We start from the raw sequence: 22,806 nt of genomic DNA, 5'->3' as shown, positions 1-22,806 counted from the left end.
CTAACCCTCATCTGAGCTCCAGATTCACATATTTAACTATATGTAACTAACTATAGATAATGCCTTTAATTAGACCCCTCAAAGGAACCTCAGTGTTAAGATATCAGAGTGGAACTCTTGATTTTCTCCTGCTTGCAAACTCTTTCTCATTATACCCAACCTTGCTCCTTCCAAGTCTTAACCCCAAAGAAAAAGGACAGCATCAGCCTCTCATGGGCTCAGGCCAGAAACTTAGGATTTAATTTCTGTCTTTCCCTCATTCCCAACATCCAGTCTATGAGCATGTTCTGTTGATTCTATGTCTACAATGTTCCTCAAATGGTTTTCTCCTCCTCATCTCCTCTTGCCACGATCCCAGCCCAAGTTATCATTATCTACTGCCCAGGTTACTGCTGTGGCCGCCTAACCTATGTCCCTGCTGCCACTCTGCCCTTTCACCCCATCCCTGACAAGCCACTTCCCAGGGAGTATCTAGAGAGATCTTTAAAAAACAACAAAAAATCAGCTCATGTCTTTCCCCTGCTTAAATCTTTTAATGACTTCTAATTCTTCTTAGAAAACTTTTAAACGCCTTACCCTGCCTTAAACAACATGTGGGATCTTGTTCGTGCCCATGTACTTAACTCCCTAACCTCATTCCAGACTCTTATCCTCCTCCTCACCATTGCTCAGCCCTCCCTGGCTTTCTGACACTTTCTAGAACACTCCAAGCTCTTTCTTACCCCAGGAGCTTTGCACCTGTTATTTTCTTTCCCTCTCTTCCTCTTAGCCTGACTATTCCTCATTCTCCATGCTTTGTTTTAAATTTAATCTTTTCTGGCCACTCCCTCTCCTTCCTTTTTTCTCTATCACCACACCTGGTTGATTTTCTTCTTAGAACTTAACTTTTGTCTAAAACTGTTTAAATCTGGAAGTAGGGTAGTCCATATGTTTCAGGCCAGTTTTCCAAGTTTCTCTGCTTTGGGGTTAGATGCTAAGCCATCTACTTGCCTTTTTGTATCAATAGCTCCCATATTAGCATCTCCTAGAAGCCAGCCTACCTTGATTTCTAAGAAGCCTAACTGATTCAATGAAGCCAAATAGAGGTAAGTTTCCATTTGCCAATCAAAGCTCTTTGCACTTTACTTAACCTTCAGTGACAGTGGTAGTTAATCGGTGGGTTGGTTCCAGAGTAAGTGGCAAAGAATATGTCTGGCGAATGCCTATGATTGATGCATTTGCCTATCTATCAGTGATTTTTGGTTAGCTACTATTTGTCTCTCTTTTCTCTCTTTAGTATAATGGAAAGAAAACTCTGCACACCCTCACATAGGCACACATAAAAACTAATGAAGTCTTTGAGCTAGAAAGGCACACTTGCCACCACTCTGAGCAAGTCATTCTGGTTTTATTCCACAATTGTTTTAAACCCACCAGAGGCAGCTTCTCAGAACAAACATTTGTTCTTTCTACTTGCTTTCTTTTCTTGCTCATAGCACTGTCATCCTTGTTAGGTGCCCGCTTCAGAGTAAACTTTGTTAGAGAGTAAATGAATAAGACAAAGGAAGAAAGACATGACACCAAAAGAGGGTTGTTATGTCAGAGAGCAGGAGAGGCCAGTATGAACAATCTCTGCTCCTGCCTGTTTTAATTATCTCCCAGTTTAGTTCGAGGCTAGCTTCCCCATGGCTGTCATGAGCTGTGATTTCAACTCATGGTATTTGAGTACACTGAAATTTAATACCACCAACATTGTAATGATGCTCAGTACCACACACTAATTAAAACCAGCAAATGACAGCCACATAAACCCTACGTGAAGTGGATGTGCAGTGAATCTCAAGCCCAAGAGGTAAAGCAGAAGTAGCAAGGAAAACCCAGTGAAAACTCAAGCTTCACCTAGACACTTTTCACACAACCGCTTAATGTGTGAAACTTAGCAATAACCAATGAATTGATAATTAGTCTGAATTTTGTCCTCCAAAAATTCCTATGTTGAAGACTTAACCCCCAATGTAACTGCATTTGGGGATAGAACCTTTAAAAAGGTAATTACGATGAAATAAAGTCATACATAGAAGTCCTAATCCATTATGTCTGGTGTCCTCATAAGAAGAGGAAGAGACCCCAGGGATGCATGTGCACAGAGAAAAGGCTATGTGAGAATAGCTATGTGCCAGCCAATGAGAGAGGCCTCAGGAGAATCCAACCTTGCCAGCACCTTGATCTTGGACTTCCAGCCTCCAGAAGAATGAGAAAATCATATTTTGTTGTTTAAACCACCCAGTCTGGGCTATTTTGTTATGGCGGCTCTAGCAGACTAGTACAATCAGACTAGCTCTTATAAGCATTAACCAAATAATTATTGGAGTGCAAGATAAATGAAAGCAAGGATTCTATCTTGTTCACTTTGATATTCATAACACCTCACAAAATGCCTAGCACATAACTGGTACTGAATAAATAGCTGACAAAATTAAAGAACAAATGAATTGATTTAGACCTATGCCCCACAAAACCATACTCTCTGTACAATATAACCACAGGTGAGATTGAAAAGACAGAGGTTTTGAAGCCAGATAGACTGGTTTCATTCTTTACTACCTGAGACCTTGGGGAAGTTTCATGATCTTTCTGGGCTTTAGTTCCTCATCTGTAAATTAGCAATAGTAATTTTTTTTTTTTATCATTTGGTTGTTGTGAAGATTAATTGAGATAATGTGCCTGGTATCTAGTAAGCACATGTAAAGTGATAGCTGCTATGGTGACGATGTTAATGATGGTGACCTTCATCTTTTCATTCATTTATTCATTCAATAATTATTGAGCAAGCTCTTTCTATATACCAGCATCATTCTTGGCATTGAGAATGAAACGGGCGACAAGATACTGTCTTTGCTCATGTGTGCCTTATGTTGAAGAGAGTGGACTCAAAAATAACAAGAAAGTATAAAATAATTTCAGTGAGTGATAAGCACCACAAAGAAAATAAAGTAGATTAATGTAATGATGACTGTGTATGGCAGTGTATGTGCAAGGGGGTAGTTGGTGAAAATCTCTCTGAGAAGGAAACATTTGAGACTGAGTCCTGAATGATGAGGAGAGTGTCTGGGGGACGAGCATTCCAGAGAAAACAGCTTATTTAAAAGCCCTGAGGAGAGAAGGACCTTTGCACATTCAAGGAAGAGAAGAAGGCTGGTGTGGCTCCAGTGTAGTGAACCACGTGGAGAGAGGTACAAGATTAAGTCAGACAAATTAGCTGGAGCCAAATCATCTAAGGATTTATACGCCAGGGGGAGGGTTTGGAGTTTTTCTAAATGCAATGGGAAACCATTGTAGGGTTTTAAGCATGAGGGTGACGTGATTTGATTTACATTAAAGATTATGTTTTGCTAATATGAGGGGGTGGATAGTAGAAAGTGATGAGCAGAAACAGGAGGCTCATCAGCGGTCCTGTCCAGAGAGCCCTGGCTTGGACTAGGGTGGTAGTAGAGATGGATAATGGATGAATAGAGATGGTTGTGAGGCAGATGGACCTCCAATGGATTGAATGTGAGCAGAAAAAGAATGAGAGGATCAAGGATGACTCCTATGATTTCAACTTAAGAAACTAAGTGAGATGGTGCCACTTGTGATCATTTGAGGGTAAGGAGAGGAGGAGAGAATCAGCAGAGATGACATTAACCCTGGCTTTGTCTCTGTTTATGGGTAGATTTGATGCAACCTTCATGGCATAGCCAGCAGAAGCCTGATTCTTGAGAAAAATCACAATATTTCCGATTATCAATTTGTTGACCATTGTTAAGCCACTTTAAGTGGTTGTGTGGAAAATTATCCAGATGAAGCTCTGTAACACTGATGATCTGAAAATATGAATTCTTTGTTTTAAAGTATGAATAAAATCTGAATTTCCAACTGGATTCATATTGGTACTGTATAAGTCCTAGATTAAACACATTTATATTAGCATGTGATGCCTATGTTGTTTCAAAGTCCAAGACTATATTTTATAAAGATATGCAAAATCGGTTGTTTATAAGAGAGAAAGATCTGAAGAAACCTTATTGTAAATAATAAGTGCACCAGCACAAATAATGTTCATAGTAGCGTGCGATGGCCAGACAGGCACAAGTTTATCTTGAGTATAGCCAAGGCTATTTCTGCCATTCACATCTTCATAAGTGAGTGACAGACTTATGCACATATTGGATTTTCATACTCTGTCTTCTCCTGGCAGAAGTGTATAAAGAAGGTTCTGAAGGGGCCATGACTAAAGGTATGAGGCATGTTCCGGCTGGATTCAAATAATCATTCCCAACTGATTTTGCAGAACAGAGTGATCTAATGGTTGGCTAAGACTTGATTATATTTATGACCTTTTGCCTAGAATACCAGCATGGCTTATTAACACTGATGGAGGGGTGCAATGGCCCAAATACTTAAAAAAATAGTACATAAACAAGGACATCTTTATATTTGGGTTTGAAAAAATTATTTTTTGAACCTTTGCCGGTAGGCAAAAAATTTGAATTTTTCTTTTCCTTAAGACTTAGCCAATCGAAACTATAAAAGTTATAAAGATCAGGGAAGAGCATGTTACCTCTTTTCTTTTCGTCTATCCACAGAATTTAGCATAGAGGCCCAAGCAGGGTAATGCTCAAGAAAGTTCAGATTTTTGGAAAGCCTAGTTACACAACACAACAACCACCACAAAAAGAATTGCATTGTTATTAGAGAAACAACATGGATAGTGGGGGGAAAAATGGGTACAAACCTTACACAATTCTGGTCCAAACACTGCCTCTGACTAGCTGTGAGACTTAAGAACAAGCAGCCCTGCCACCCTCTGCCATAACGCTTTGGGTCTTGGTTTCCTCATATGTAAAATGAGGCAGACACGCTCGTTCCAAGTTCTCTCTAAAATGTCCTGTTTTATGGTGATGGGTGATGATTACCAGTTGGGCATTAGGTAAGGTTGCCAGACTTAGCAAATAAAACTACAGGTGCCCTGTATTTTATGTCAACTCTCGTATTAGAATTTGCACTGAGAGGCCCCTGGAGAATACAGAGTCATCATGAATGATCTGTAGTGTGCATAATCTGCTGGTATTTAATAGAGACTTGGCTGCTTATGTTAATTTTTGGAACTTGTAGCACTTCAGATGGGTTTTGGATTGGTGGAAAAATCTTCCTCTCCCTACTGATATAGCCCATGACACAGAACCTAGAAGGAGCTAGGAGGCGAAGCAGAACAGAAGCAGCTGTAATCATCTTTCCCAGACCCCATGATGGTTCCCTAATGGGACAGAAACCTGTTGACAATACTCCCCTTGCAAAGTTCTGCTGTGGTTGAGAAGGCAGCCAAATTCTTGCTATGCCTCTGCCCTTTCATACTTAGTCTTACATTGGCATTCAGGAAGAATTACCATTCAGAATTATGTGATTTCATGGAAGAAAATATATACATGAGATTCTCTTAGATCTTGAACCAAACTCCACCCCAGTTTGGCCACATTCTTACAGATTGGGGAAGAAAGAAGTCAATTCCAGGTGTTCCTAGGTCAGGGGAAATCATCTCCGTGAGAACTTTAGAAATGTTCTGTGTGGCAAGAAATCTTTACAGAAACCAGCAATTTATTTGTTCCCTATACTAGGCTAGTACTGCCCTTCCAGCAATGAGAGCTGACATCTCATGGTTTAGGTCAGACTTGGTAAGTAAATTAGCCAGCAAAGTTATCCAACACCATAGCAAAGAAAATGTGAGTAAGGCATAGCAAACGAGGCATATGGGTTCTGGGTTTTGGGGTCGTGAATACAGGTTAGGAGCTTCATACCAATTGCTTCTATCCCTCGACACATTTCCATTTTAAGGTTAAGTAGGTTTAATTACACAGCTCTTTTTCTCATCTTTGCTTCTTTTTGACACTACATAAGATATTTTAGGAACAGAGAAAGGTTAATGGGCCTATGATGGGGCCGAGAATTAACTTCCTTAATTAAGCCTCCAGAAGACATCTTTTCATTTTTTCTAATGACCTGTCTCGGTTAAAAAAGACCCAAAGCTCCTGCAGTTTTGTGCAGGTCTTGCTTGTGTGAGACCTACACCATCCATCACATGATCGGAGCTTTGTCTTAGATGATGTTCCTCATTCAGGCAACTGCTGTCATCAACAAGGGGCCTGAAGTGATGGGCAGTGAGAAGAAAAATCTGATCAGTGTTGTGACTTTGGAAAATCCGCCTTTGTGGATTTCAACACTTACAGTCCAGGCATCAGTTTATTTTAATGGGGTAGATAGATGACTATATCCCTCCTCAAATTAAGTTCATCAAATATTTGTAAATTAAATTACAATTTAAATGTACCAGACTGTTAGTGGACTACAATCAAAACCTTGCCATGAATCTTCTCTAAATCTCAGGTTCATACCCTTAATTTCTCTCTTATTATTAAAAGATGTTTATGATGTGTTTCTCTTAGGTGAGGGCCATCTGTACATTAAATTTCTCCCCCCTTTTTTTTCAAATTAGATCTCTTTGAGGAACAGTCATCATTGATGAGATTTTGCAGAGCTCATTGCATTATGATCGGAATTCTTCTATATTTAAGGACACTCCCTTTTTTCCTAATTCTTTTGATTTAGTTTATCAGCATCTCATTTATATTTCCTGATATTATTGGAGCAGAATGTGTATGCTATTAGTGTTCTTGCTCTTCCAAAATGATAATTCTGGCGGTATTTTCTAAACAGTAACAAGTATCAGAATCTCTTTTTGAAATTCTAGCATTCTCTCTCTATATAAATACCTGGGCCATAGTTGGCAGGTTCTGATTTAGAGATACGGAGTAGGATGATGAAATCTAATCAAGATTTCTCAAAGTTTCCCCATTCACATGCTCCCCATGTGTGTATGTCTGGGAATACAGTCTGCCTTACAGCTCCAAGCCCAGGGCAGTGGATGGCTTCCGTTCCCTCTTTTCCAAGTCTTCTTAACTGTCTGAAAAGGGGAATTGTTGCTAAACAGCTTCCTGGGACATTGACCTCAGTACTGAGCATGAAATGGAGAACCGTTATTATCTGAACTATGCAAATGTCAGAGTAAATGCATGTGCAGTTCATTGAAAAGGCTTGTTAGGGACAGAATCCTGAATCTGTTCCAGATGTTTCCACGGATTGTCTCTCCCAGGTAATGGAGCACTGATGGTTTGTTTCCTGGTGTGTGCAGATATTTTAGTTTGTTAATGGACGTCCTGTGCTTTGTTACCATGCGAGTTTATGGAGCCTAGATAGATATCTAGGAGTACGTCTGTAAAACGATGCATTGTTAAAAACAGACCTTGTCTTTCCTCTTTCCCTAATTCAGATATTATATAGTGTGGATGCCTGTCACCTCTCAGTGTTTTATGCATATGACATACACTGAATTTAATTCTTTTCTATCAGCATTAATTATCTATATTAAATAGAGTGGAAAATAAATGACCTTATGCCTGACTTTCACTCTCCTCTTCAGAACAGGGCTGGAATGAGCAGATTAATCTGTAATAGGATGACCAGACTGAGAGGTGGCAGGGAGCATGTGGCATGGGGACCGAGGTTGTGCAGATCCAGCTGCAAAGTTCAAAGCATAATATCTGAAGGGTAAGGTGACCCGAAGCAGTAAGCATCATGGAATCTGCAGCAATTAGACAGAACATGACCAGAAGAAACCAAAACAGAAGAAGCAATACAGGGAAACTTTTCTATGTCTTTGCTTCCCTCTTCTGTAAAATGCTGATAATTCAGTACCTAGTAAATTGTTTGTTGTGAATATTTAACTTGTTAATACACATGAAGTACCCAGAATGGTGCCTGGCACATAGGTTGCATTAATGTGTGAGATAGCATTATCCATATTGTTTCCATAAGCAGAAACTGGAATATAAGATGAGTTCTGGGCTTCAGGAGCAGGGGATACGAATGTGAGGTGGAAGACAGGGTGCAGGTGTAGCTTGCCCTTGGAGGAAGAATGCTGAGCTGGAGTTCCTGAAGTCTTTCCTGCTTGAGGCCCAAATTGATCTTGGAGACCAGTTGAGCTGAGCTTGAAGCAGAGGGTCTCGTGAACCCCAGTGTGGGGATACGGGGGAGCAGAGGCTGACATCCAATTCCTAGAATTGTTTTCTCCAATTGAGCTCACTTCTTGTCTTTCTCCCTTTCTAACAGCACCATCAGGCCGCAAGGGAAAGATTCTGTGACCATCCGGGAGAGTGGCTGGTGTCCATGTTAGCTGTCTCACACTGAAAGTCCCTAGAAGGCAGGGCTTGGTTGTGCCTTAGGCTATAATTCTGCTGATCATTAGATGTTACAGGTGATTAGGTGTTTAATAAATGATTTGAGGTAGATCTTTTCCCTTGGTAGAGCTAACATAGGTAATTTTCACTATTAACATCAATTTCTTAATAGCCATCATTGGAGAATCTCAAAGATTAATTCATTGAAACTATTTCCACTAGATCTGTAGTTGCTGTGTATTTTTCACAGTTCCCAGGGATAATGTGATAGCTATTTTACACAGTGACTACATTAATTACCTAATTCATCAAACATTCATTGAGTGCCTACTACATGTTGACAAAGGTACTTGATACTCAAGATACAAAAGAAGATGGTGACATGGTTCCTGGCCCCAAGGTCTCATAGACTCATGCAAGGACAGAGTCAAGCTGACAGACACTACAGTTCGGTGCAAGTGCTGCTAATAGAGCAAATATGAAGTGCCATTGGGTTGCAAGGATGATCAGATGTACCTCGTGGTGGAGAGTCATGGTCAGGAAGAGCTTCGCAGAGGTGATAAAAAGAATGACGTGATCATAAAAGGTAAGAAGAGGTTTATCTGGCAGAGAATGAAAAAAGAGTATTCCCAGCAGAGAGGAAGCTTGGGCAAAGGGAGAGGCATGGACCACATATATTAGGAGGTTGGTGGACAAGTAGGAAAGTGGGAGAAATAGGATTGGGAAGGTAGAAAAAAGCAATATCACCAAAGACCTTGCATGAAAAACTTGAAAGTATTGACTTTGTCGGAAGTCATTAAAGGACATCAAACAAGAAGATAATGTGATCAGATTTGCCTTTGATATGTCCTTTCTGATGACAATTTGGAGGATGCAATGGACGAAAGCAAAATACTGCATAGGGAGACCAGATAGGCAGTTGAGAGACTATTTTAACACCCGTGTTATAGATGATAAGGACCTGAGCTAAAGCAGGGTGGTTCGGATATAAGGGAGGACTCAGATTAAAAAATCATTTAGGAGGTAAAATCAAAAGGACTTGGTGGCCAACTGGATGTCTAGAAACGAAAGAAAGGCACTTTAGTGCCAAATATGTTTACTATTGGTTATCACAGTCCACAATGCATATTCTTCTTTCAAATCTTTGCTGGTGATCCAAAGCAAATTCTGCTCCAACAGCACTTAAAGGAAAAAATGGAGGTGATAAACCTGCTGGAGCAAAAAATGAATACATTTTAAGGAAGCTTTAGATTTTATTGCATTCCTTTCTTCTCCACTGAAATGCCCAGAAAACCCAACGTGGTCCACCAGTTGAAATTTTGTAGAGGTTGCTAATGGTGAAGCCAGACAGTCATGGTGGGTTAATTTCTAGATCAGTGCTTCCCAATTTAATATGCACACAAATCACCTGGAGATCTTTCTAAAATGCTGATTCTGATTCAGTAGGTCTGGGTGGGTTTGGGATTCTGCCTGTTTAACAAAGCTCCAGGTGCTGCCTATGCACTTGACCATGATGTGAGAAGTGAGTCTCTAGATTGTTTCACAGAGAGAGAAATACAACTTGTTAGTGTCACATCCACAATCAGATTGCAGCAGTAGAGGCAAACAGCGTAAGTCTCAGGTTGTGCTGCTGCTGCTTCAGATCTTTCAGACCTTGTCTGCGTGGGGCCTCTTGGGAACGATATCTGTCCCAAGAAGAGAGCTGGTAAAGTCATATATAGTCATATACAGTCTGAGCCAATAGGTTGTCCTGGTGTTCCACAAAGAGCCACAAAAAGTTTTCGCATCATACTGGCCCCAGTATGGCTCACTGAGTAATCAAGCCCTGAGTCAAACCTGAAAATAACCCCAACCCGCTGGCTCACAAACAGTCCCACCTAAATAAAATGGGATAGAGTAAGTTTTGTTAAACTTGCTATGGGATTGTGGAATATTTTGGGTTGAGTTTTAAAATGTTCTTTGTAGCAATTGCAATATTTATGTACCTGTCACCAGAGATAAACAAGACTGGAAACTTTTAAACTGACTCCTTCTTACCTTATGAGTCAGCACTCACCCATGTTTGGCCTCTACTCACTGACCATGTAGTGCTCAAGTTACAGTTTGTTTGTATCCGTCAGCTCTTTAATTATGAGAGCAGAAGTGCTAGGGACCAGGACCAGATGCCGGGGTTGGCATTGCCTGGTGAGAGACTGGCACTGACAAATGGCCTTGGGTGGCACACACACAACCTGGTCTGCTCTGGTTGCCTGAAATAGAGAGGAAATTTTGCTGTAGGGAGACTGCAGGAGGCTCTAAAATTAAGAGGAGTCTGGTATGAGGAAAAATGCTGTCTTGGGAATCACGAAACTAATTCCACCTCAACAATAACTGGTTATATAATTTTGAAGGAGGCATTTTGTCTTTCTCAGTCGTAGTTTCTCTCTGTGAGAAATGAGGTCAGTGGTCTTCAAACTGGTCTCTGCAGAGCCCTTCAGACTTCACAGAGGTGCCAAGAGGATCAGGCAGGACCCACACAAATCCTTTCCCACTCTGGGTCATGTGAGTTGGGAGGTCCCCAACATGAAGATGCCCTTGATTCTTGGTGTCACGGTAAACCTTTTCCAGTCCATAGAAGCGTTCCCATTTGTGAAACCATTGATTTGGATTTTGGACTTTCTGCAAGAGTCCTTTCTAAACTGAGCACTGACAAAATTCTAGAGGGTAAGAAAACTCCAAAAAGAAGTTACCTCAAATGCTGCCCTCAGGAATCCTAAGTTCATGGGTCACACACATGGAAAACATTTAGAAGAAAGCTTATTAGCTATACGAACTTGACAGCATCTATTGTTTCTCCAGGGTATACTTCATCTTAAGAAAATTGATAGATTTCTGAAAAATCAGCTGCAGAATTAACTTTAGCAAACCAACCAGAACTAACCTACTGTTTAAAAAATGCACTTACTCGAATTCCTGGACCATAGGCTGGAGTTACATAGCTTGTGCAACCAGTAGACTTGTCTTTATCTCAAAACATTTCTTCTAAGTAGTCTGCAATCTTAGCAATTCACTTAAAAGACATTTACCTGTCTTCATTGTCTCCATTGTGTTTTAACATGCGTTAAAATTCTTTCTGTGGACTGTACTAGAAGGGTTGTTACTATACTATTCTTTCTCTAACCCTGATCTTCCGAGGGTGGTTTGCCTTCAGCAGGATACACAGGTATACAAGTGGTGAAGTGCCTAGGAGGAAAGTTCAATCAAAGAGGCTATTTATATACAACTCATACATGCAAGGGAACGTTTTGCAAAGGATTTCCCTTCGTAACACTGACAACAGCCCCTTAAAAACAGCAGGCGTACTTGTTGAATGACTGAATGACCATTCATTGGTTTATTTGTTCCATGGAGTTGACTCCATCACAGAGCTTTGTATGAATTACTGTTTTCTTCTTTGGAGAACTGATATAAAGCTATGCTTCTCCTAATAACTACTTGCACCTTGATTCATTCAGCTCACTGGGGCTTCATGTTTACCTGGCTTTGAAAAGCATTCTTCATTCTACTGTTCTGTTTCCTCAATAAGATTTTCCTTTTTGGCTTTTCCCCTTGACCACAGACGAATCATTCAACATGGGCTACTGACAGAAAGGGGCATTTTTGGTTTGAATAGGGGTAAGTCACGATTAGTTAATAGAAGCTTGATTCTCAAAAATACAGTGAAATCTTGGGAATTATCATCTCATTGATTATGGTTGTTTATTGGATTATGTCAAAATATACAAGTTTGTGTGCACAAATTTTGAATTTATTTAGTTTTTTCATATTACAAGCAAATATCGAATTGAAATTTGACATCAGAAGATTGATAAATTGGACTCAGCTTCCTATGGACTTGAGAGCATCTCCACAAATAACATTAGGTTCCTGCTTTCCAGGAGATGGGGAATTGGCATTTCAAAGCATTATGTATGAGAAAGATAATCAATAAACTATAAAAATTATGGGATTATAGACTCTGGGAAATCGGTTCTGGAACTCAAAGGGTAAATGGGTCCAATTCATTTAGTTAAGAAAAATATAGGTAAGATAGCATAAGACCAGTGAAGACGTCCTGGGAGAAGGGAGAAGACTGGAATTTCATCTCCTTGCTTGACCTCGAGCCTCTGGAGCTTAGCATGCCCATGTATAGACAAAGGACAGGAGTATCTACCTCTCACCTTTCAGTGCCCTTTGGAGGTTTGTCAAGATAATAATTATGAAAGCGTTATAATGCTAAAAGTGTTACAGATATGCAAGAACTCATCATGATATGGCTATGGCAAAAGCAGAGGCATTGAAGCCACACAGATCACTGTTCAAACCTCAAACTCTGCCCCTTGTTATGATACGTTGAGAAAGACATTCAACTTTTCTGAGCCACAAAACTATGGCTTCACTTTTAAAAAGGAGACAATAAAGTTGTTGGGGTAAAAAAAAAGTAATTTAAATATATGAAATCCCACACCTTACACAGTAGATATTCAGTTCATGGTTCTCATTGTCATCACTACAGGTAATAAATAAGAAGTCCATTTCCTAAGCATTCATTTATTCAACAGGTATTTTGATTGTTCACTATGTACATTAGAGATTAGATACAATTTAATGTCAGCTTATAATGTCAGTGGAGACAATATGAAATCATTTTAATGCATATTAAGGTGATATGTTGTCCTTAAATAAAAAGTTCAAGCTCATAACTGACCAATAAGATTTAAATTATGCACAAATTGTTTTTGTTTGTGTTTTTTGTTTTTAAGTTTGTGTAAAAATCATTCATATCCTCACCCAGTCTTCCTTGTGATTAACAACGTATTTGTAAGGTGGTCACACAGTGAAGTAGAGCTGGAACCTAGCTGATAAACTATGGGCTCCTTGAAGGCAAAACCTGTGTTATAGTTACCACTGCCTTTCAGTGCCTAGGAATAACGTATAGACTTTAGATTTTTTTCTGGAGGAGATGGAAGCCATTTGAAAACTCTGAGCAGAGAAGTATCATGAACTGACTATATTTGAAGAGACTTATTCTGCCTAAGGGTAGAGAAGGGGCAAGGGTGAAGCTAGGGAGACCTTTGGATGGTCATTGCAATAATAAGGGGGAAATATGATAGTGATTTGGACTTGAATGGCTGTGGTGAGAGCTAGTGATAAATGGTCAGATTCTGGATCTGATTTGAAGATAGAACTGCAGGATTTGCTAGTGGATTGTAGTATGGTGTGAGAAAAAAAAGCAGTCAAGCCTGAGTACAAGTATTTTGGACTGAGCGATGGGAAGGATAGTGTTGCCTTTTGCTGAGATGAACCAGACTGGGAGCAAGTAGGAAAATTTTTGAGGGGACGATCAAAGATACAATTTTATGCAACTTAAATTTGAGATGTATGATATATATACACCCAAGTGAAGATGCAGAGTTGACAATTGGATATTTGAATCTTGATTTCAAGGGAAATGTTGAAGCAGGAGATAGAAATTTGACAATGATTGGGGTATAGCTAGTATTCAATGTCGGGGACTGGAAGAAATCACCAGAGAGTGAACGTAGAGTGACAAGAATATGAGGTCTCAAGACTGAGCGAGCCCTAGAGCACTTCAGTGTTTTGAGGTCAAGAAGATAAGAAGGAACCAGCAAAGGAGAACAAAAGGCAGACTGATAGGAAGGAGGAAAACTGGAAGAAAGATTGTTGTCTCAGAGACAGAAAGAAAGTAAAAAAGTAAAGCTGTTGTAAGGCGAGGAACAGGAAGTGGTCATAAAGCTGTGATACTGGAAAGATTGGAAAGATAACCTGATTGGAATGAGTCCAAAAAAAAAGAGGAAGAGAAATAGAGACAGTGAAAATAGACAGCTCTTACAGTGGAAGAGAGTAATGAGGACGGGGGGAATGACTCGAAGAAAATGTAGGGTCTTAGCAGGGATGATATTAATAAATATGGCCCAGGCCCTGACAAGTCAGATTGGATGCTGACTATAGGTCTGGAGCAGAGTCTTGCAGGGCCCTGCTGATCCAAACTTTAACCATTTGCTTGCTAGATTATGGCATGTCCAGGAGGTCCCAGAGGAGAGGTTGGGGTGAAAAAAGTGAGAGAGGGGGTACTGGGAAGCTCAGGGTAGTGGGCACTTACCACCAGGTCCAGAAGTGTTTCAATATTTTAACAGTCAGGATGGTAGTTCTGGTGTGTTCCAGCTGAACACCAGCCTTGGATCCATAAAAAGTTTTTTTTTTCTTTATTATCTTCACTTTTTAAGATGAGGACATTGCAGCATATTTTCATGATGCTGAAAATGACCAGAACAGAGGGGAAATTTGATGATGTTAAGAGAACAAAGTGAGGATTATAAGAGATCCTTGAGTTGGTGAGCGAGGATGGAGCTAGTGCGTAAATGAAAAGGTCGATTTTGATAGAAACACAATTTCTTTGTTCCTTATAAGGGGAAGGAGCATAGAGGATAGGAGCACAGACTAGGTTAGCTGCTAAGTGGTGGTGGAGTTTTTTTCCTGCTTGCTTCTATTTTCTCTGTGAAAGGGTGGATATTTATTAACACCTCAAGTTTTCCTCTTCCTCAGGATCACTATGCATCCATATTTTTTCTGAGATTCATTTGGAACTCTGTGGAAATCCTGGCCACTAGACCAACTTTTGATTCAGAATCTGTGTTTCCCACCAGGAAACATGCAACTGTGGAACTTTGGTCACATCTTGTTCTGTGAATGATGATCAGAGCCCACCTTCCTTTAGAGACAGTTTCTTTAGAATGTGATGAACCTTGGTGGTCTAGTACCCTGCTTTGCTCTGGAATGGCCCAGAGAAGAAACATTTCTTGCCTGACACAGTGATGTATCCAGGGCCACCATAGAACCCGACTCAGAGTAGGTGTTCAATAAATATTTGTTGAATGACTATAGGACTGAAGGAAGGAGGGAGGGAAGGAAAGATTCAATTTGCATCTAGAAGGGACACCACTAATCTACCCTAGTTACGTATGTTTCTGCTCAGGAGATTTACATCTTGTTTATAACCAATTCCTCTGTTGCATGTTTGACGTTCCAAGATTTTTGCCTACACTCAGGAATACATCCAAAGTGGCTGAAGGATGACAGTGTTTGATTGTTTTGCCTCTTTCTCTATCTCTGAAGTTAATATGATGCTCTCGGAGTGCAAAGGCACAGACAGGAAGGAATTTAATGCAAATTTAGCCAGGAGTCTAGTGCCACTTCACAAAATATTGATTAGGTGTCTGATTTGCTCTCCCCTGACAATGGGCCATAGGAATAAACCAATGAGGTGGGCTCAACTCCAGCTCGTCATGGTCATTCGATAAAGCCAGGCAACCAATGAGGAGCAGCTACCTTTTGATTGGGCGAGAGGACAGTGAGGGGGGAAACCATCTTAGCAACAGCAGAAAATATTGCACACGCCCTTGCACACACACACAAACACAGACATCATGCTTTACCACCGTGCTGCAGTTAACAGTCACTGATTGTGTCTCTTAAGGCTTTTGTTTAGCCACAGTCCTGCTTCCAAAGGACCAGTTTCTGTTCACAGATCATGCTGCTTACCTGGTCAGTCACCTCATAATCCCTTTTTAATGGAATAAAGGGAAACAGTCCTCTCTCTGCCCCCTCCGACACACATCTTATTAAGAGCCAACTTTGATCTGCAGGTAAACGGCACAGGCTTTGTTCTTGAAATGTACTGTTCTGATCCCTGTCAGGGAGTCGGCCCCACCACTGCCCTTCCTGCTCCAACTGCAGACATGGAAGGAGGTGTGGCGTGGAGGCCAGGCCCACTGCTGGACTGCTATTTCTTTTGCTTCCTGTAAGAACTGCAGAAGGGATTGCACCAGGCCAGCACAGGCTTCTGTGTTGCTGTAATTTTCCTTGCAGACTTCTCCTTGCGTTGCTCCCTGGCCTTTACATCCAGGGCCCAGGAAAGCTTTCCTGTTTTCGGCATGACATTTGGCAATGTTGTACTTAGCCACTGGGTTCCAAACATTTAACATTCTCATTTGAAAGGCTCCCCTCCTCTGGTCTCCACTGTGTTTTTATGTTTCCTGAACAGCTGCCCTTATTCCCCAGGTGCCAGGGCATGGGGACTGCCTGCCAATCCTTAGTTTCCCCAAATTAGTAGCTGCTATAGCCTACTCGCCTCATTTTTATGCTCCCCTACCCCATATCCTGGCTCTGAGTTTATTTTGAGGCAAGTGGTGATGGCAGGTAACTGGGAAGGCTCATTGGTTCCCAACCTCACTCTTTCCTCCCTGAACTTTGCTTCTTTGCTCTGACAGCTGGTTTCAACATGAATCTTTGATCCAAGAGCATCTGTCCATGGATTATCCAGTCCTGCTGCTGCCTGTCACTCATGTTCCCTGCTAACAGTTATAATCTGTCTGGGTAAGAAAGCCTATCAGTTAGGACAATCTTCCTAAGAGGTGTGTGGCTATATTTTATACTAGAGAAAAGGAAGTCAAGATGATGTCATAGGAATTTTCCAGTCCTGGGAGGATTATTGTGTAAGAAATGGTAGCCAGCTGTTTTCCATCTTGTTGCCTATAAAACAAAGTGAAATGACATGAAATTGAGGCAAAAAAGAATCAAGACAGGCACAAAGAATAAGGTCCTGAATATTAGGGTTAACAGGCCCTGGAATGTATTACCAAGTGAGCATTTGGAATTGCTCTTCAAGTTAGGTGCGATGCCCATCCCCTGGAGTTTCGTTTAGGTGTATTGTCTCACAGATGCAGTGAGATGGGTATGATGACCTACAGGGCGGCCGGGCACAGGCTTTGGAGTCAGATTAGTCTAGATTTAAGTTGCAGCTTTTCTGCAATCTCATAACGTGGTGTTAGCAAATTTCTCACATTCTCTGGGCCTTTTTAAAAATCTTTAAAATAGAAGTCACAATATCAACCCATATAGGTTTACACAAAATCACATATGTAAAATGCCTATTTTAGGGTTTACCATGTAAGAAGCATTAAAAAATGTTGAATCTTCCTCTCAATTCTAGAATTCTCAGACCTTCATTTCATCAATACACTTCTGGACACAGTATTGTTAATCAATTAAAAAAATTGAGCATTTACCTAGAGCTTAGTATTATGAGGTCTAGACACAGTGTCTGCCTATGACAATTTACATTTCAGGCCAGAAAAGAAGCCAAACAAGTTATATAACAGGGAGCAGCTGAGGCAAGGCAAGATTAATGCCAATTTTATAGAGCCAGCAAGTATAATATGAGTGAGATATCTACCTGCGTTAGAACCATCCAAGAGAACATTACAGGAAAGTAGGACTCAGATTAGAGCCTCAAAGAATGGATAGAATTTGAATAAGTTGAAGAGATGGAGGTAGGGAGAGGGCGTATCCTCCCAGGGTGAGGCCGTAGCGTTGGCAAACACTTAGGAAAAGAAATAAGTGTGACTGTTGAGGTAGAAGAGAGGAGAGTGGTTGACAGGGAAGAGAAACTCTTAAAGTATATTAGTTAAAGAGCTCAGGTCCTACAATTAGGCCTATCTCAGTTTCAGTTCAGGAACTACCACTTATGTTCTTGTGACTCAGTTTCCTTAGCTGTAAAATGGGCATAATAATTGTGAGGATTAAATGGGATTGGAAGCAGATAAAAGGCTTCAGGTATGTCTGACTGCAAAAACCACACACGCTGCCTTCATAACAAGACGGCCAATCATATATTTTTAACATGAGAAATAAATAGATAAAAGATACAGCTATTAGTGACGGCTGGACAGAATTAATCCTGTGCTGCTGAGGAACTCCATGACAATGACCTTTGGTGTCCTCCCTCCCAGACAGCTGCTTATACCCAGTTCTCCCTCTGTGGGTTGTGATTCAGCACATAAGCATTTTCCCTTTTATCTCCCCATTTGCATGCTTATATTAGACATGGATTTGGTTAGACCTGCATCTGTTGAGACGGCTAGCCAATAATAGAAGCCCCACAGGGACTAATGCGGTCTGGTTTTGGGAGTGGGTCTGGTGAGTGAGGCCTAGGTCAGGAAGCTATTAGCTGCCGAGTCAGGGAATATATTCAGCTGTCATCACTTTTTAATTAAAAATAGCCTGGTGGCACTTGCATTCCACCACTCTGTTGTAGATAGTTGAGCACCACCCTTTCCCCTGCACTGGGTCCTCCCACAAAACAGGACGAATATCTTCTACCCGGTCCGAGGACTCTGGGGCTTCTTCAGAGATCATGAGAAACTTAACCTTTAGGACAGAAAAAGGCACAATGCATAATGCATAATCTCTTCCCAACTCCCCCTTTAGGAATGGCTGGTTGGTGAAAGTATTTATACCAGGGAAGTCTGCAAATGCTACAAATCAGGACTTTTTCCTCCCTGGAGAGTGGCGTGTCAAACATTGACCATCACACCACCGGAAAAGAAGGGGTCAATTCCCAGCTGGTACTTCCTAAGATTACTATTGAGAAGTAGTATTTTCTATACTCCAGATTTTCTTCTTCATTTTCTATCACATTAAAGCCACTTATTTCATTGCTTATATAGAATGGAAACTTAAGAAACAGTATGGGATCAATTCAAGAGCCCACTGAGCTAAACCTAAGTTAAAATCCCTGCTCCTTAATTACTTGTTACATGGCCTTGTCCTTGTTTACTTAGCTATTTTAAGCCTGGGTTTCCTCATCTGTAAAATGGGGCTAAGAATACTGTAAACCACTGAAGGTCGCTGTGAACGCTCAATGAAATCTTTCATGAAAAGCACATAGTGCAGTACTGAGCATGGAACAATCGTGCAGTAAATGTAGGCTGTTTTATTAGTGAGTATTTATAATTCTGGTTGGGAGACACAATAAAAAGTTGACCGGGTACAGATTGACCAGGTTGTATCCAGCTTATCATGAATGCGGAAGTTTAATAAGGACATTGTTTGACGTGGTTATCTGAACCGTGTAACAGTGAAGTGTACTAGTAGGGTGGCACAGCACTTAATTAAAATGTTTAATTTAGTACTCTGGTGTTTTTGCATTTAAATATAGTGTGTAAAACAAAACAGAGCACAGTACTCACTCTCTTAAGTTGGCATAAGACACAAATTATATATTCAGCATCTTATAGCAATATGCAGATAAAGCGTCAACATATTTGCAGCTTCATCCACACAAAGCATTTTTGTGTCTATTTTCCATAGACATACCAGAACAAAATGATTTTTGACAGTTTCTGCTCTTTTGGAATTTTTGGTATGAAAGAGACAATACTAAGATCTCTCTCATAGGTAGACGACAGATAGGTGAGAGAATGAGAGAGGATATTCTGGACGTAGAATACAGAGCAAGGGGCCAGTTCGGCAGAGACCAGTGGCAAAATTCACCCAACATTTACCAGTCTATTTATTCCTGGTTTCACTGGGACCAGTGGTAGATCTAGAATCAATGGTTGTCCATAAGCCCCCTCTTTATGGTGAATTTATACTCCCCAGAGCAGCATCCTCAGTCAACCCGCTTTAGAACCACCTGGAGTGCTTAGTAAAATGAAGAGTCCTGGGCCAAAGTCCAGTCCTGTGAACCATGCGGATTGAACCTAGGAAGCTTGCATTTTACCTTGGGCCTCACATCATTCTATCCACTTATCCACTACTCTACAGCCTACTCTCTTAACATTCCTCATATCCTGCGCCTCCTTATTACTTCTGCTACTGCCTTAGTTCATACATCCAGCCAGGCTGCTACAGTAGTCTCCTAGTTATTCTCTTTACTGCAGTCAAAATAAACTGAATAAAATTCAAGTCTTATTGTGTCAGATCCTACATAAAACACTACAATAGCTCCCTATTTTCTGTAGGATGACTTAGTCTCTTTCCTAAGACTATTAAGGCTCTCACCAGCCTTCTTCTCCTGCCTCATCCACTCAGCTGCCCCTTGCATGCTCCAGCCACACTGAAGGCTTTTGCAGTTCTCTGAGCACCCTGGACTGGGTCACAGCTCCACCTAGAATGACCTCCCCTCACCCTACTCCTGGCTTTCTGGCAAATACCTACTGGTCTTTAACATAACAGCTCAAGAATTACCTCTCCTGTGATAGCTTTCCCAACCTATTCTCTTTATTGTGCCTGTCCTCCCCTCCAACTTGTATTTACTTTGACGATAGCATTTATAACCTCCTCTGCAGTATTCGTTGACACGTCTGTCACTGCCCTGAAGGCAAAGCCCATGTCTTACTACTCTTGGCATCTCAAGGAACATATTAAAGTAACGTTTTTCAGAATAAATGAATGAACCCATGAACTGTACAACAGGGAACCTAAATTTCCCCAAATTAAGTTTGTAGCTCGAGAGTTGGGTGCATCATCTTTCTTTTGATGATTTATATCTTATCAAGAGTTTTCAAGATTGAAAACAAAATGAAACCATTTGGGGTTTCCCATATGTAAGTGGACTCAGTTCAGTTTGACTAAAAATTACTAAAAATGGATGAAGCCACAAAATATCTCTTCCCTCCAAGATATGGAGATTAAAAAAAGAGGAGAATGAAATAAATGAAGCCAATGTCTTTGTTATATAAATCTCAGAGTAAATTTGGGTAAATGAGCAATCTATATGGCAAATGTAACTGATCTTTCTGGAGAGTTATTTTACTTAATTGGTTGATTTAATTTCCTAGCAAATGAAATCTGAAAATACCATCCCTGAGAACACTTACTTGCTACAAATCCCTTCTCTTATCTAAACCTCATTTATTTCAATTAATTTTCCATCATTCCTTCTCTCTAACTGTCTGCAGTGTGATTCGAGTGTTTCACAGTTTTCTTTGAAGGTCACAGTTCAAAGATCAAACATAAAAAATTGGAGACTTTCAATTCTACCATCTAAGCCCATTTTAAAAATCAATGGTCGCCCTCATGTGTTGCTGGTGGGAATGTAAAATGGAACAGCCACTTTGGGAAACAGTTTGACAGTTTCTTAACATGTTAAATGGAAACTTAGTATAAGACTTATCAATTCCACTCCTAGGAATTTACTCAAGAGAAATGAAAATACACGTGCACATAAAGATTTGTACATGAATGTTCACCGCGGCATTATTCATAATAGCCAAAAAGTGGAAACAACCCAAATGTTCATGAATCAGTAAATGGATAAACAAAATGGAGCATATCCATACAAGGAAATACTAGTCAACAACAAAAAGAAATGAAATACTGATACATAGTACAACATAGATGAATCTCAAAAGTATGCTAAGTGAAAGAAACCAGACACAAAAGTACTCATACTGTGTGATTCCATTGATATGAAATGTCTAGAAAAGGCCAATTTGTAGATACAGAAAGCAGGGTAGCAGTTGCCTGGGATGGTGGGGAGCAGAAATTGACTACAAACAGGCTTGAGGAAATTTTGGATGATGATTGGAATGTTTTAAAATTGGGTTGTGATGGTAGTTACCCAACTCTCTACATTACAAATTATGCAGTTATAATGGGTGAATGCTATGATGTGGGGATTATAATTCAGTAGAGTTGTAAAATCGGCACTTTGTTACCTTCAAATTTTATTTCACTGATATTATGGTCTCAAAAACCTTTCCCAGGTAATGTTAAAAAAAAAAGTCTTTAATCACAGAATCTAGATTTTAAGTTGACTTCTTTCCTTTTCCACACAGCCCTGAGACCTTTCACCTTTATGCCAGTGGAGACATATTCAGACTGTAAAAACTTTTCTCTCCTTCGAACTAATTAAGCTCTGATGACATCAGCTGTACTTGCGGTGCACCTGATTAAGGCCATGATACTAATTAAATTCTTGAATGATTAGAAATGCAAATTACCAGACTTGGTTCAGCAACAGGCATGGCTGCCTGGCTCCAGAACAGTGGAGGAAATAACTGGGCTCATCTCAGGTAATGGAATGCTCTCCAGTCTAACCTGAGTCTAATGAGACAGTAATATCAACTATGAATGACTGAGACTTACCTGTTTCATATGGGCAATATTTCATTTGTAGAGCAGCTCATTTCTCGCTAGCTCATACCCATGTGAGGATGTCAAGAAGTGCTGTGGCAGGATGGAAGGACCTCCAAGCTTTGGAGTTAGACAGAACTGAGTTCAAATTCTGCTTCTCTCACTTACCAGTTGTGTGATCTTTGGCTAATCATTTAATTTCTCTGAGTTTATATCCCTTCATCTATAAAATGAGATTTGAATATCTATTTCAAAGGATTATCTGTCCCAAAGGATTAAAAGAGTCATGTACCCCAATCATCTCTGAAGCTAGAATTTGTAGACTGTGCTTAAGCAGAATAGGAACTGCTGTTTTATTTTTGTCCGATTCTGATCCATTTAGTTGTATATGGCATCACCTTATGCTGTGCCTATCCCAGTACTCCAGCACAGTTCATGGGGCTGCTAGGAAGTTGCACTGGATGAAATAAAAGGACCATTCTGAAGCGTAAAAAAGGGATGAGAGAGATAATCATTAATTTATGCATTCAACTAATAATTATTGAGCTTCTCCTACATTCCAGGCATTTATTGCTTGGAGAAGAATAGTGTGGAATGT

The 22,806-nt window shown here is 40.3% G+C and overlaps 1 long non-coding RNA gene across 1 annotated transcript in view; it reads right to left on the bottom strand.

Moving 5' to 3' along the window:
• Positions 1–16,138, bottom strand: part of LOC139084099 (uncharacterized) — a 34,336-nt gene extending 18,198 nt beyond the window's left edge. Inside the window, exons 1-2 of the long non-coding RNA XR_011541397.1 lie at positions 15,831–16,138; positions 14,392–14,545 (exon numbers count right to left, since the gene is read on the bottom strand). This is a non-coding gene — a long non-coding RNA (uncharacterized lncRNA). The remainder of the gene's footprint in view (positions 1–14,391; positions 14,546–15,830) is intronic.
• Positions 16,139–22,806: the final 6,668 nt, after the last annotated feature.

Source organism: Equus przewalskii, chromosome 6 (genome assembly GCF_037783145.1).
Source record: "Equus przewalskii isolate Varuska chromosome 6, EquPr2, whole genome shotgun sequence".
NCBI classification, from domain to species: Eukaryota; Metazoa; Chordata; class Mammalia; order Perissodactyla; family Equidae; genus Equus; species Equus przewalskii.
Note: the sequence above shows the minus strand (reverse complement) of the source record. Positions and strands in the feature narration are given on the sequence as shown.